Genomic DNA, 14,331 nt, shown 5'->3' with positions numbered 1-14,331 from the left:
AGAAGTGTATTCAGGAGACAGGAGATCATTTAGGCATACCATATTCATTTCCTGTGATCAAGTCAATGGAAAAATGAAAACGCAATAAAAATGGGCTCTGGATGTTCTAGATCCTTCAGGAATGAAGGATCATTTATCAGGTAGAGAACCATAATTAGCTAAATTGCTTCCTAAGGGCAAAAGGGACATCAAATATGTAGAAAAGAAAGGCAGTTATAAGCTATGTATGACTACATACTCAATGTCAGGAAGGCTTATGACATTTCATTTGCATTTATTTGGAGGCTGAGTATGAGTCAAGTGTGGCCCAGGTGCCAAGTTAACAAAAAATAAAGTTGTTTTTTATTCATTTCATATGATAACTTGATCGGGTCTTGAGGTACCCAGATATTTATCTAGACATCTCCTAGAGTACCTGGGTGAGGGTAAGTAATACTCCAAAGATTGATGAAAGCAGATATCCTTCCCAGGGCTGGTAGAATAGCTCCAGCCTGTTGACATCCTGTTTAGAATGAAGGTTATGTAAACAGATTCCTTTTGGTTTAATGTGTTTGAACTGGGCTACCGTCTTCTTTGACCATCTGATTTGGATTTGGAATGGACTTTCTATCATGCTCTCCCAGAGTTCTCAGACCTTCTGACAGGAACGTACATCATTGGGTTTTCTGATTGCTGAGGATAGAAGTTGGGCTCCTCAGTCTCCACAGTCAGGTCAGCTCATTTTTATAGGATACATAACCTCCTATTGATTTCTTTAGGGAATGCAGACTGATACTCATGATTCAATTGAAATTTGATCACACTACTCTTAATGCAACAAGCCATACATGAAAATTCACATATTTCATGATTCTATTTGCATGAAATGTCTAGAACAGACAAGTACATAAGTACAGAAAGCACACTCTTTTAAGTAGCTTATTTATTCCTTTTTAAATTAAATTTTTGCAAATTTTATGCAATATATTTTGCTCACATTTAGATCCCCTGTATCTGCACTACCCTTACTAGGCTCCCACTCAATTTCCTGTATTCTAATACCGCTTTCTCTCCTCTCTCTCTCTCTCTCTCTCTCTCTCTCTCTTTCTTTCTCTCTTTTTCTCTGTGTGTGTGTGTGCACATGTGTGTGTCTGTGATAAAACCTGTGGCTAGATGGGTCACAGGCCTTAGGAGAGAGCCTATTATTGCTATTTTGCTGAATGGATGTAGTGTAAAACTCACCATTGCTGTGAGTTCATGTGAGTAAATGACCAACTGTCTGGAAGACTGTATCCCTGTGATCATTCACTCACTCTGGATCTTACATTCTTTCCACCTCCCAGAACTTGAAGGTAAGACCCTATTTCTGAATGCAAGCTTTCTCCAGAGACCAGGCTCCAGCCCGTGAATGCCGCTGTCCACATTCAGCGTGGGGCCTTCTGTCTGAATTAGTGTGATCAGGTAGTTCCACACTGACATGCATACCACGGGCCAGCCTGTGAGTAGTGATTGGCTGTACATATTAATACTGTGTGGTCCTTTCCACTAGAATTGATGCTATACAAAAATGTACAGATGTAAACCACAAAGCCAGCTACTTTATCTGTTCTGTTTATCATTGTAACCCCAGCACATTTTACAGTGCACACCACATAAAAGATACACATGAAAAGCCCTTTTGAGTAAATTTTTTAGAAAATTATATTTTCCAAGTGTTTAATTTATGTGAACTTTATTAAAGTAAAATTGGAGTGTGAGGATTGAGTGAGAAAATATTTTCCCACTGTTTTGAGGTCCCAATTTACCCTACAAAAATAAAATTAAGATTATCAAAACAATAGCATCTATTTAAAAGCAACTATAGAATTTTAATCTTTCAAAGGAGAGCTCAGATTTTCGAGGCGAGGGTCAGATCAGCTCTAATTTCAATTGAGAAAATACAACCCAATTAGGAAAAGTCTCAGAGGAAGGTGTGAAATAATTGGAAGTCTGAAATAACAAATCAAGTCCGGGAGGCCATGCAAAGACTTAGTCTTTAGCAAGACCACAAATTATCAGGGAATCAAAATATCAGCTCAGGGCCCTAAAACTCTGTTCAGGATAAAAATAAACTTAAACTCGAAGCCTACAGAGTCACTTGAAAACTAATTGCTATCTATTCATGCTAAACGACTGACTGACCGAACACATCTATGGTAAAAAACTCTACTCTCTGAATCAGGAATAAAACCTGTCTTCTTGATATTGCCTCTGTAGACTGCGTCCGCTAATCACGGCCATGCTTTGCTAATTATATATTAAATACACAGATTGTTTCTGAACAAAGACATAGGATTCTGAGATGAGTTTACTTAGTCTCAACCGTCTAGATAATTGTTTTTAGTAATTTATATTTCAACTACCTATTTTAAAAAATAATTTATAGAGATAATTGAAAAATGTGTTACTGTTTTAAATTTATCACTAGTAACAATTGTCATGCTAATAATGAATAGTTCTATCTGTTCATACATGTAAGCAGCCTTCTTTAAATCTATCCAGTTAGATTATAAATCTTAAGTGCTATGGGGCTGGAAAAATGGCTCAGTGGTTAAGAGTAGTTGCTGGTCTTACAGTGGACCCAGGTTCCGTTCCCAGCACCCACTTGGTGGCTAACAGCCTCTAGTAAGTTCAGTTTGAGGGAATCTGACACCCTCCTCCATCCTCACTTATATACATGCAGGCAATACACTTACACACATCAAATAAAAATAATAAATTAAATATTTTAAAAAGTGAAAATCTTAAGAGCTGTGTGGAGGATACATACCTGTGACTCCAGCACTCAGGAGACTGAGGCAAGAGGATCTTGAATTCCAGACCAATCTGAGCTACTGAGTTATAAAATAAGTTCTACTCCCCCCAACATAAGCTAAATAAATAAATCTAAAAATAGTGAAAAGAAAAAAAATAAATAGCTCCTTTTTTATATATGACTTATCCTCCATAATCAGATCAGAGACAAATCTGTTACTTACTACTCAACTACCTGTTACATTCTCACACATTGTGAGGAGAGGGTGAGCTACAAATGGCCACATACCCTCCTATGTTTGGCTTTGCATCTTTCATATAATGAGAGTGTAGAATTGCTCCAGTGGCTCAATGAAAATTATCAAAACTCAACACTCTTTCTGTCTTTCTGCTTCTTTATATTAAACATTCTTCCTGCCTTTTGGTTATGACATAGATCTTGAAGATTTAAGCAGAGATAAAGAGGGCAGGTTGGTCAACCCCATTGAACAGTTCATCATGGACTTTGCTATGACCCTTTATATCTCACTGAGCACACTGGACTACACATCTCCTACACTCAATCCATAAACTAAAGGTAAGATAGAAGGGAAGAATGGCATCATGTGGTAAGATCCTCCCAGGAGCAACGACCATTACATAGACCCGTTGGTGTCTCAAATATAGGTCCGAGGGTACCTTGATTAAATCACTGAGAAATTGAAATGACCAAAGAGGAAAATTGCCAAAGTAAGATTTATAACTCTTGCATTTTATTAAAGACAATTCCTTTAATGTTTAGACATTTAATAAATCAGACAACATATTTGCAAGATCACAAAAAGGAATATGAAAAGTTTTAAATTGAGAGAGTACCTGTCATGCCATTCCCCCTCACACAACTTCCTGATTCAAGATTAGCCTCCAAGTCAATGAAAACTCAATAGGACTAAGTCTCAAGTAGTGGCATAACAGGTCTCTATGTCCTTGTTTTGGGTAAAAGGTCACGTTCTTTGCAATGTCTTCAGTTATTATCTTGGCATGTTCAAAGTGCCAAAAGTTTTTAAGTACCAACATGATGGCACTGTTTCCATGACAATTTATCACAATTAGTTCGAATTGCTTTGTGGCTTTTGTGTGCTAGAGATATTCGTTGTGCCATTATGCCAAAATAATCACATTCTAACTTGTTTTATCAGTATCTCCTGGCCCTTCAAGGAATGTGCTCTACCTCTACCTATTCTATGCTAGGAAATTATTATGGAACATGAGCTGTTCTTCATTTATTAGTCCCCCAAGCCTTTAGATCGTTAAATCGTGTATAGAAAATAGTTATGGATAGTCTAAACGAAAAATTCCAAGTAGAACTTGTCAACTAGAAACTTATAATCAGATAATACAATGGTGCATGTATAAAGTGTGTGTGTGTGTGTGTGTGTGTGTGAGAGAGAGAGAGAGAGGGAGGGGAGAGAGAGAGAATGCATGCATGTTCATGTGTCATGTGAAGGTCAGACAACAAGCTCCAGTGTCAGTCCTCCCTTTCTCCCTTGTTTCAATGGGGTCTATTGTTCATTACTGCATATGCGGAGCTATCTGGCTCACTTATTAAAGATAAGTGCACATTCTTGGTTACAAAATAAGATGCATATAATTCAATCATTTATTAGCGCTAGTTTTTTTCAAAGCCTGTAGTGCAAAAGAATTTCCTACCAAATTTTCTTTGCATGCATTTTTACTATTTGAGCTGTGTTCTAATACAGGAGATTCCAAAATGAATACAGGGAAACAGAAGGAAGTCAAAACCATTTGGCCTGAACTAAATGTCAAGTTCAAGTCGCTTTAGATACAAATGAGAAAGTTGTCCCTCCAGGCCTCCTGGGAAGGAGCTGCAGTCCTCACACCTGGGTGTCCTCAGACAGTCCAATACACATCCGTAGGCCTAATGCATAATAGAAAAGATGCCAGCCGTAATAGAAATCCTACTGGGAGCCAGTCAGTATGAAGCAAAAATGAGAATTTTGTTTACTGCTTGCCAGTTTGGTTCTTTGTGTAAGGAAAAGAAAACAGAAAAAAATACCTTCAATAAGTGGACTCGGGATGGGAATACTGTGTAGACACTAGGAGAAAATTGGAGAGAATAAAGAATCATATTGCAGAATGTATCTAAAGAGAATAAAATTTTAGTGTATGCTGATATATGTCACCAAAGGAGAATTTATATTATTACATATTGATTATATCAGAGTGTGAAGAACTTCTACTATCAAACAAGCTTCATAAAAGTTACAAGTATATATTAAACAAGGTGACCATGTAAAAAGTCACAAATTCATGTAAATTCATGTAAAGGTCTAATGAATTCTTATACTTTAGGGCTGGGGAGAATGCCCAGGGGGTAAAGCCCTGCAAACATGATGACCTGAGTTCAAAGTTTACTGGCCAGCTTGGCATATACAGTGGTGAGAAGAGGCTCTCTCCAAAACAAGGGGGAAGGAGAGGACAGACGCTCAAGTTCTCACCTGACTTCCACATGCTTTCATGACACGTGTATGCCTGTATTCACATATGAACACACACACACACACACACACACACACACACATACAGACACATCTTACAGGTACATCTCTCACACATAGACATATCATAAACACACAGATTAAAGTATAGTTTAAGCAAAGTCAAAAGTCATGTTAATTTGGGAAAAAATGTACCTGTAAAGCATGTTAAAATATTTATTTCTATTATTTTTTTTTGTCTTTTTGAGACAGGATCTCCCTGTAGCCCCAGCTATCCTGGAACTCACTATGTAGATCAGGCTGGCCTTGATCTCACAGAGCTCCACATGCCTCTGCCTCCTGCATGCTGGGATACCATGCCTGGCTTTTTATGCATATTTTTATGTATATGAGTGTTTTGTCTGCATGTGTATAATTATACACCACATTCATGCAATTCCTGAGGAGGCCAGGAAATGGCGTCAGAAGCCCTGCAACTGAAATTATGGAGTTATGGTAGTTACCACCATGTGGGTGCTTGGAACTAAACCCAGGTCCTCTTCAAGAGTAGTCAAGGATCTTAAGTGCTGAGCCATCTCTCCAGTCCCACAAAAGTTTAATTTTTAAAATATACCGTTCTTTCCTCTAAATGGATAAGAAAAGAGATATTTGCATTTTCTTTGCACATATCTCTCTGTACCCTTTCTCAACTGTATTATATTGTCATCTAAGGTTAGTTTTATAGATTTGACTGAACATATGAGCATTGGTAAGCAATTAATAACAACAAAATTAAAAGTCATGAGATATCTGTAAAAAGATGGCTAGTTATAGAACTTATGAAGCATCCATACAATAAAATTCACTGCAATGAAGGCACCAATAGGCTGTTTTATTGATAAAACCATTGTTGTGGTTCAGATTTTAATTTGTCTTCCAAAGACTTAGCCATCAGGTATTACGGCGTGTTGGTGAAAACTTTGATGTGGGGTCCAGGCAGAAGATTTTGGTTATTGAGGATGTTTCTATAGGAGATTACAAGATCCCTGTCTTTTCATTTCTTCTTTGCCCAGCTGTGAAATGAATCACTCTATTTCATCACACACTCCACAATGATGTACCATTAGAGGCTCAAATCAATGAGGCCAATCACTCGTGGACTGAAGCCTCCAAAGAATTATGAGTCACAGCAAATATTTCCTTTCTGTAATTTGATTTATCTCTGGTATTGGTTACAGTAGCAGATAGCTGATGAACACATCCATTATATATTTAAGTAAACAAATGTAGAAATATATGTTGTGCTTGTCATATTTTTAGTGTGCTATGTTTGTATAAGAAACATGTAGCCACATTTTGAGCTAAACGCATTTCATTGAAAATACATGGAAAAATTCTGACAGTTGTTATTAAGTAAGGAAGCTAGGAATTGGAGAAATGGCTCAGCCCTTCAGTGTGTGTACTGCTCTTCTAGAAGACCACAGTTTAGTTCCCAGCAATCATGCCAGGCAGCTCACAACCACTTGTAACTCCAGCTCCAGGGGATCCAACGCCCTTTTCTGGTCTCCATAGGCATCTTCACACATTTGGCATACACACACACAGACACACTCACACACATACACATAAGTAACAAAAAGGTATATATCTTTGTTTGAAGTAAGGAAACTAGATACATAGGCATTTTCTGGGAAGAAGACAGTGTGGTGTGATGGTACCCCCAACAACCCATAACATTATAGCACATCATAGGAGTATTCACAACAAATGAAATAGGTCAACTGATCAGTAACTCCACTTTTACTTCTGCTAAATTTTCCTACCACTTTGAGTTGGTCACAAAGTCCCAACATATCTTTGTATTCCAGAAATGAAAAGACTTAATGCCTCACCAAACCAACATCAGTGCTCTTGAAGACTATACAGAAATCATTTTGTTCTTGCTATAGATAATTCAAAATTGAACAGAAAAGATATGACATTGGTCATAAGCGGTCTTGGGGAAGGAACCTTTTGGAGGTTGTTTAACAAAAGAGAAATGTGATCTGATTCAAGTTGCTAAAATATAATTTTAGCTCTTTGCAGAGAAAGATATCTGGTATAATTGGAGCAGAATTTATTAACTTGAGTCTTTCATAATTGTCTTGCGAACTCAAGTGCTGAAAGCGGTTAATTAATTTGGACTATATTGTGAAGTTCAGGAAATATGGCTCATTCTTGGATTTGACTTGAGGTGACAGCAAAAGGTAAAACCAGGGTGATGATATGCAAGTCTTTTGCTGGATCAAATTGGGTGGAAGATACACAGTGCTGGTGGGAAGGACTGTGGGAAGGACAGACTTGTACAGAAGACTTGGCATTTGGGGCCAGGGTAAAGTGAGAGACTTACTGGGCGCCCATTATACATCCAAGTGTTGGTACTGATGGTTCAGGGAGTATACTCAGACACACACAGAAGTTCTAGGCATACATGTGACATTCATGCCATAGGGCTGTATAAAACCACTTACTGAGAAAGTGTGGAAAGAAAGCAAAAAACAATTGAGAACATTTAGTTTGAAAAAGAACAGGGGTAAGAGAGCATGCCCATAAAAGAGAAAGAAAACCAGGTGTCAGGGACATGCAAAGTGGGAACACACTCCCGGAGACTAAGTAAAATGAAGCTGATGGAATTGGCATTGGAGTTTGTTGTGTTACCAAGGCCTATTTTACCAGAGATTAGTAGGAACTAATGAACAACAGGGTCACTGATCTCTTTCCTCTCAGGGGGCATAATGATTTAGATTTGGGTTCAAGGGCCCTTTGGTTTATCCAAAATTGACCATTTACCAGAACCATGATCTGTATTTAAAGCCTCTACTGCTCACACTGAATACGGAGGTGAGGCTGAGGACTTTGTCATTTCTCATTTACAATTGTCAATTTTCTTCAAAAGCTCTCCCAAGTCAACAAGGGCTGGTGGCTACTTAGCACTGAAGAACACTGGCTTCTCTCTACACGTGGGACACCAAAGCACAGATTGCACAATCTGGTCTTTTGTGGTTCAATAAGTCGTCTGTTGACACTTGATTTAAGTGTGATTTTCCTCAGCTGAAAATTTGGGAACCACACCTTTGTGTGGTGGACGGGTGCCTCATGTTGCTCAATAACCCGCGAGAGTGTAGAGGCTTGTCATAACACCTGAAATCCACAGTAACTCCAGAAGTGAGCTTGGATGCACTCCTTGCTTGTGGGATTATCTGACCACTAAATTGATCAGAGGTCTTAGGGGATGCGAAGGCTGATTTGTTAAGATGTATAAAATGTACATTTCTTTATTTTTCAATATACACTCGTAATGTATGGTCAGTGCTTTTAAAGAGGCTGGTAATGTGAGTCTCTGTTAGTGTTTCTCCATGTTTTAGTTCCTTTTTCTTTCCTAGAACAATTAACTCTAATGAAACTTGACATCTTAGTGCTAAAATATGTTGACTCTCCTTCCCTGTGCATTGAAAATGTGAACAAAAACCACTAGTCTTACAGTATGTGAAGCTTCTTAGGTTTCTTAAAGGTGATTGTAGGCCCAAGCTTATTTGTTTTCTTATTGAAATATAGAGCAATAAAATCAGATATGAATAAAAGTAGAGCTGGATTGAAATTGATAGCTCATCTTTGTTCTACAAAGATGCTGTGCTGTGGGTCCCAGATGTCACTCAGGAAATTTAAAGCCAAGTTCACCTATTTCCCAGTTGTGGTTGATTGACAATTGATCATGACTGAAATCACCTGGAGAAGATAGTTGCTTATGCAAGGACAAACATGAAGGGCATCCCACATCTGATAAGACATGAATGGGCAGAAGAAGGACCTGGTCACTCTGGAAGGTCTAGGCTCCAAGGCTTTTTTGGAATCAGCAGAGTTGATGTCTTTGATGGGATGCCTGGTTGTCAACATGGCCCTTTGCCTACTCGTGCTTCTTTGAATCTTTCAAAGATGTTGATCCCAAGAATTCCCCAGTTGGCTTACTGTATGCACATGTCTACCCAAAATTCTGTTTCCTAGACAACTTGAGCCAAGTCCATGTTAGACTTTCATGAAGATGAGCAAGCTGCTTCTGAAGTCATCATTCACAAGGGTACAGTATCACACTAAGTGTGGAAAGACAGTTTTAACAGATCGTGTTTCAATTTCTCGGTCTTTCTTTTGTAAATAGCACATTGACAATTTTCTATAAACATCTCTTAAAAGCCACAAGCTTTAGAATGGAGCCTTAAGAACGAGTTGTAACCAGGAGTTCACGAACCTAGTCATACACCAGTGCTGTCCTGTGCCACCAAGATTCGCTTTCTTATTGCTGAATGTTTGCTAAAATCTTGGCTTCCCACATCTTCCTCAGGGATCAGACTCTCTAAGAGACTATATGCCATAAGTATTTTAAAATCACTATGCGAAATTCCTATAATTGGGCAAATTTGAGGTAAGCAAGCTGTGACAGAAGGTCTATCAGATGCAGCTATTGAGAGGAACTCATTAAAAAATTTTTTATTGAGCCTTTGTACATTTCATACAACAGTTCTTAATCAAATTTAGACGCCCCCAATCTGTATTCCTTCACCTCCCCCACCAGACCTCATGTTTTCTGCCATACATAGTAAGTCCTATCCAGTCAAGCCTTTGTACCCAGATGTCCTCCTGAGCAATTTTATTCACTAGAGTCTAGTCAGCCTATCTAGAGGTTGTAAGTAATGTGTGCTCTCCCTCACCCAGTAGTAATCGGTCTCCACAGTTTGCAGACTAGGGCCAGCCAGCTGCTCATTTCCCTGGCTCTACTCTGGACCCTTGTTTGATTGAGCTGGCATGGGTCCTGTGCTTGATGCCAGCATTGCTGCAAGCTTGAATGTGCAAACTTCCAGTGGCCTCAAAGCTTCTGCTTCCTTGCGTTCATGAACCGACCCTGGCTCTTACAATCTTTCTGCCCCCTCTTTCCACAGTGATTCTAGGGATCCTTATATTTACAGACAAGTGTACCATACACCACTCACCGAAGAAACTTCTTTTTGCAACAGGTGGAGTCTACTGTAGAATCCCACCACTAGGGAGACACAGAGAATATACATTCGAGAGATGCCCAGTCCTAAGTGGCATACCTACAGTCAAACCTCTGCACCCAAGGCTCATGGAACATAATGCAATGGGTGGTAGAGAGAAAGCTAATGCAACTCCCAACTCTCACCAGTGAAGGTTCCTTATACGACAGAGAGGGAGGCACACAGGTCACAACGGGCCAGATTTTAAAGAGTAAGAGACGTAGAATGTGTGCCCTGGAGAGTAACTAGAAATGAAAATGGCACACTGCCTAGGGACACCTTTAGTCACCTTACAAGCTCAAACAGTGGCTTCTGTTCCCACAGCAACTGTCTGTGTAGACTGAGCTTGTGGCTGGGGGCTGCAGGATGCTCTTTGCAGCGTTTCGTGTGGGTCCCACATTTCTTCCAGATGTCTGTTCTTTCTCATTTTGTTTCTGGGCTACAAACGGCACAGTTGAGGGCCGGGAAGATGGCTCAGTCTGTAAAGTGCTCACTGGGCAAGATCCACATTCAGTTCCCTAGCACCCACTTTATATGCATGCCTCTGTAGTCCCAGTGCATAGTGCGCACACTGATCTCTTTCTCTTTCTCTATTTCTCTCTCTCTCTCATACACACACACACACACATGCACATACACAAACACACACACACGGCATAATTGAATGTTCAATATTATAAGTGTAGCTATAATCTAAACAAATTACTGCCATAGAACGATGTGTTGTTTTTTGTCTGTGGCTCATCGGGATAAACTGTATGGAAGTCATTTGTCCCTCATTCCTTTAACTATAACAAGGTTTTGAGAGCACATTGCTTTTCATTATATGCACAGAAGTGGCCCTCTGTGTAATTCTTGTTGGTTTTACTAGGAAGTTAGCAATTTTAGACTAAAAAATTAGATTTAGTTTCTCCATCTTTCGTGAGAGTATTGGGGTTAGCAGTGTTTCACCACGTCTAAAAAGTGATAATCAATGAGTTTGCAGAAAATAAGTTTTATTACATCTATGGTAATGTGGTCTGCTTTTCTGTGCCTCTAATTCCTTGGGGTGTCTCAAGGAGTCAGAGCAAAGAAGCCCTAAGTGTATCCTTTTGACAGTCTAAAGACTCTGCAGACATTGATTTCCTATCCTTTTGACACTTGTATGGGGTTGGCGTTTCCTTCGTAAACGTTCTTGGTTTCCCTCAGGAATATTCAGTGGATTTCTCTGACAAATTTACAGTCCTGGGTAGATGTGTGATCACAAGATAAAATCTTTGACAAGTTCCTTTTTCCTCTTCAATGACTTGAAGCCCAGCTTTGTAATTAAAGCTGCAGTCTAAGGACTGAGACTTTATTATTGAATTATCTAAAGAAAATCTGTCGACCGAATGATAATTCAAAAGCTATGCTGTCTTATTCACAGCACATAAAAGCATATATCTCCTTCATGTGCTTTTGTTCAGAGCTTGAGAAATGATGGGAAATTTCAACGAATTTTTTGAGTTTTGAGCCACTTCAAAAAATGTAACCCGGTCCAAGAAGATGGCTCATTGGGTGAAGCATTTGCTGTGTTGGTGTGAGAACCAGTGTTTGGATTCCCCAGATCCCACATAACATAATTACGCGTGTGTGCAGTCCCAGCACTCCTAAGGCAAGATGGGAGGCAGAGACAGAAGAATCCGTGGCAGTTCATGGATCAGTCGGCCTGGTGTGTGCCGCAGAGAACAGTGAAGGAACGAAGATAATCTGTCTACATGCATGTCCACACTCACACACAAGAACACTCATGCACATATCACACACACACACACACACACACACACACACACACACAGAGAGAGAGAGAGAGAGAGAGAGAGAGAGAGAGAGAGAGAGAGAGAGAGAGAGAGATTGATTAAAAATGTTTTCTTTTCTTGGAAAAGGATGGTTTCAAACTGAAGTCAAAATACTTGTAGCACCATAGAGTGTAAGTCTGCAGATACATGGTAATATGTACTTACAGAATACAATACATAGACATAAATCAAGGTCATAAAGCAGGTAGAGTCATTAAATTTTTCCGTGTACTCAACTGTTATTTATTATCTGCAAACCTTTGAGAGTGGACTAAAGGAAGGTCTATCCTATAAAATGTTCCTTGAACGTTGTGTATCTTGTATTTGAGCAAAAATAATATTAATATTTCAGTTTTAGCCACCCTACCATGACATAAAAATAATAGTTGTAAAGCAACTTTTATTTCCTTCCCAAAGCACCAAAATCAATAGCAACAAGAAAACAAACAAAATATTCATTCCATTTTTATTTTTAGATGAATTTTTATGACCTTGACAATTGCTGGAAAGTTCTAAAGATGAAGTAAACTAGCTTGTACCAGTGGCCAGTCTGGTGTGAGCCACGGCAAGCCAGAGATCCTGTCACAAGTGATGTGTCACTGCTCATTAAAGGTCACAGGTGTTTTTACCTCAGTTCAAGAATGATGTAGAAACATGTCTATGGATTGGTATAGTACCAGAGGCTTTGTCTTCATAAGTTCTGTGTTGTAATATATCCTCTGTATAGTAATGAAGTTCCTACACATTTGGAGTGTGTTTTCATATCATGTTAAAGGTATTAGAAATCACAGATGTGTGGAGGTTTATAGACCATAGGACATGGCTTCCCATGGAAAGTCACTTTGTATACATAGCCCTGCATTACCACGATAAGTACTGAAGAGAGTTAAGTGATCCTTCCAGAGATGACAGGAATCCAAAATGTCAGGGAGACCTTGGTATTGACAGGAAATATGTGTTATGCTCACATGAGAGTTCCAAGATGTGAGAGGAAGCCAAAAGAACCTCAGGAAAGGGATGCCTCTTTTCCCAGATAGTTACTGAAGGGCTTTCGTGTTGAACAAACTAATCTTTGGCAACTGAGCATCATTCTCTGGCAATATGAAGTGGCCAGTTGTATATAATTTGGTAACTTCAGGTATCTTTTAATGCCAGTCCTTCATAGCACCCTGGGTGTTGCTTAAATATCCTGGAATTGTTCACTATAGGCACTAAGGCGTTTTTGGAGTTTCTTTCCAAATAGAAAGTAGAATCCTTTTCAAGCTAGAGCCAGTTGATACCTGATGTTTACCTGGCTCAATACTTCTCTGTGCGTAATTTGCATGTGAATTTCCAGAAGCGCTTGTTGAAATTACAGATTCCAGGGCCCCAAACTTACACAGTCAGATGGAAAGGGATCCTGGCATCTAAGTGCTTAACAAGCACACTTGCAGAATGTGAAAAATGTGCTGTTGTTCCAAAGATCACACTTTGGAAACAGAGCAAAATTGGTTGAGAATAAAGTAGTTCCAGAATTTTTGACTGTAGGAAAGTTTACTAAGGAAAGACTCTGTGTGTGTGTGTGTGTATGTGTGCATGTGTGCGTATGTGTGTGCGCATATGTGTGCATGTGTGCGTATGTGCGTGTATGTGTGTGCATGTGTGTGCGCATATGTGTGCATGTGTGCATATGTGTGTGCATATGTGTGCATGTGTGCATATGTGTGTGCATGTGTGTGTGCGCATATGTGTGCATGTGTGCATATGTGTGTGTATGTGTGTGCGCATATGTGTGCATGTGTGCGTATGTGTGTGCATATGTGTGTGCGCATATGTGTGCATGTGTGCGTATGTGTGTGTGTGCTTGTGTGTGCGCATATGTGTGCATGTGTGCATGTATGTATATAAGTATGCAAGTGTGTGTGTGTGCATATGTGAGTATGTATATAAGTATGCAAGTGTGTGTGTGTGTGTGCATATGGGAGTATGTATGTATATAGGTATGCAAGTATGTGTGTGTGTATGTGTGTGTGTATGTGTGTATGTGTGTGTGTGTGCGTGTGTGTATATGTGAATTTGTGTGTGTGTGTGCGTGTGTGTGTGTGTGTGTGTGTGTGTGTGTATGTGTGTGTGTGCATATGTGAGTATGTATGTATATAATTATGCAAGTGTGGGGGTGTGTGTGCATATGTGAGTATGTATGTATATAAGTATGGAAGT

Source organism: Nannospalax galili, unplaced genomic scaffold, assembly GCF_000622305.1.
Source record: "Nannospalax galili isolate Female #2095 unplaced genomic scaffold, S.galili_v1.0 scaffold145, whole genome shotgun sequence".
Classification (NCBI taxonomy): Eukaryota; Metazoa; Chordata; class Mammalia; order Rodentia; family Spalacidae; genus Nannospalax; species Nannospalax galili.
This window is presented reverse-complemented; position numbering follows the sequence as displayed.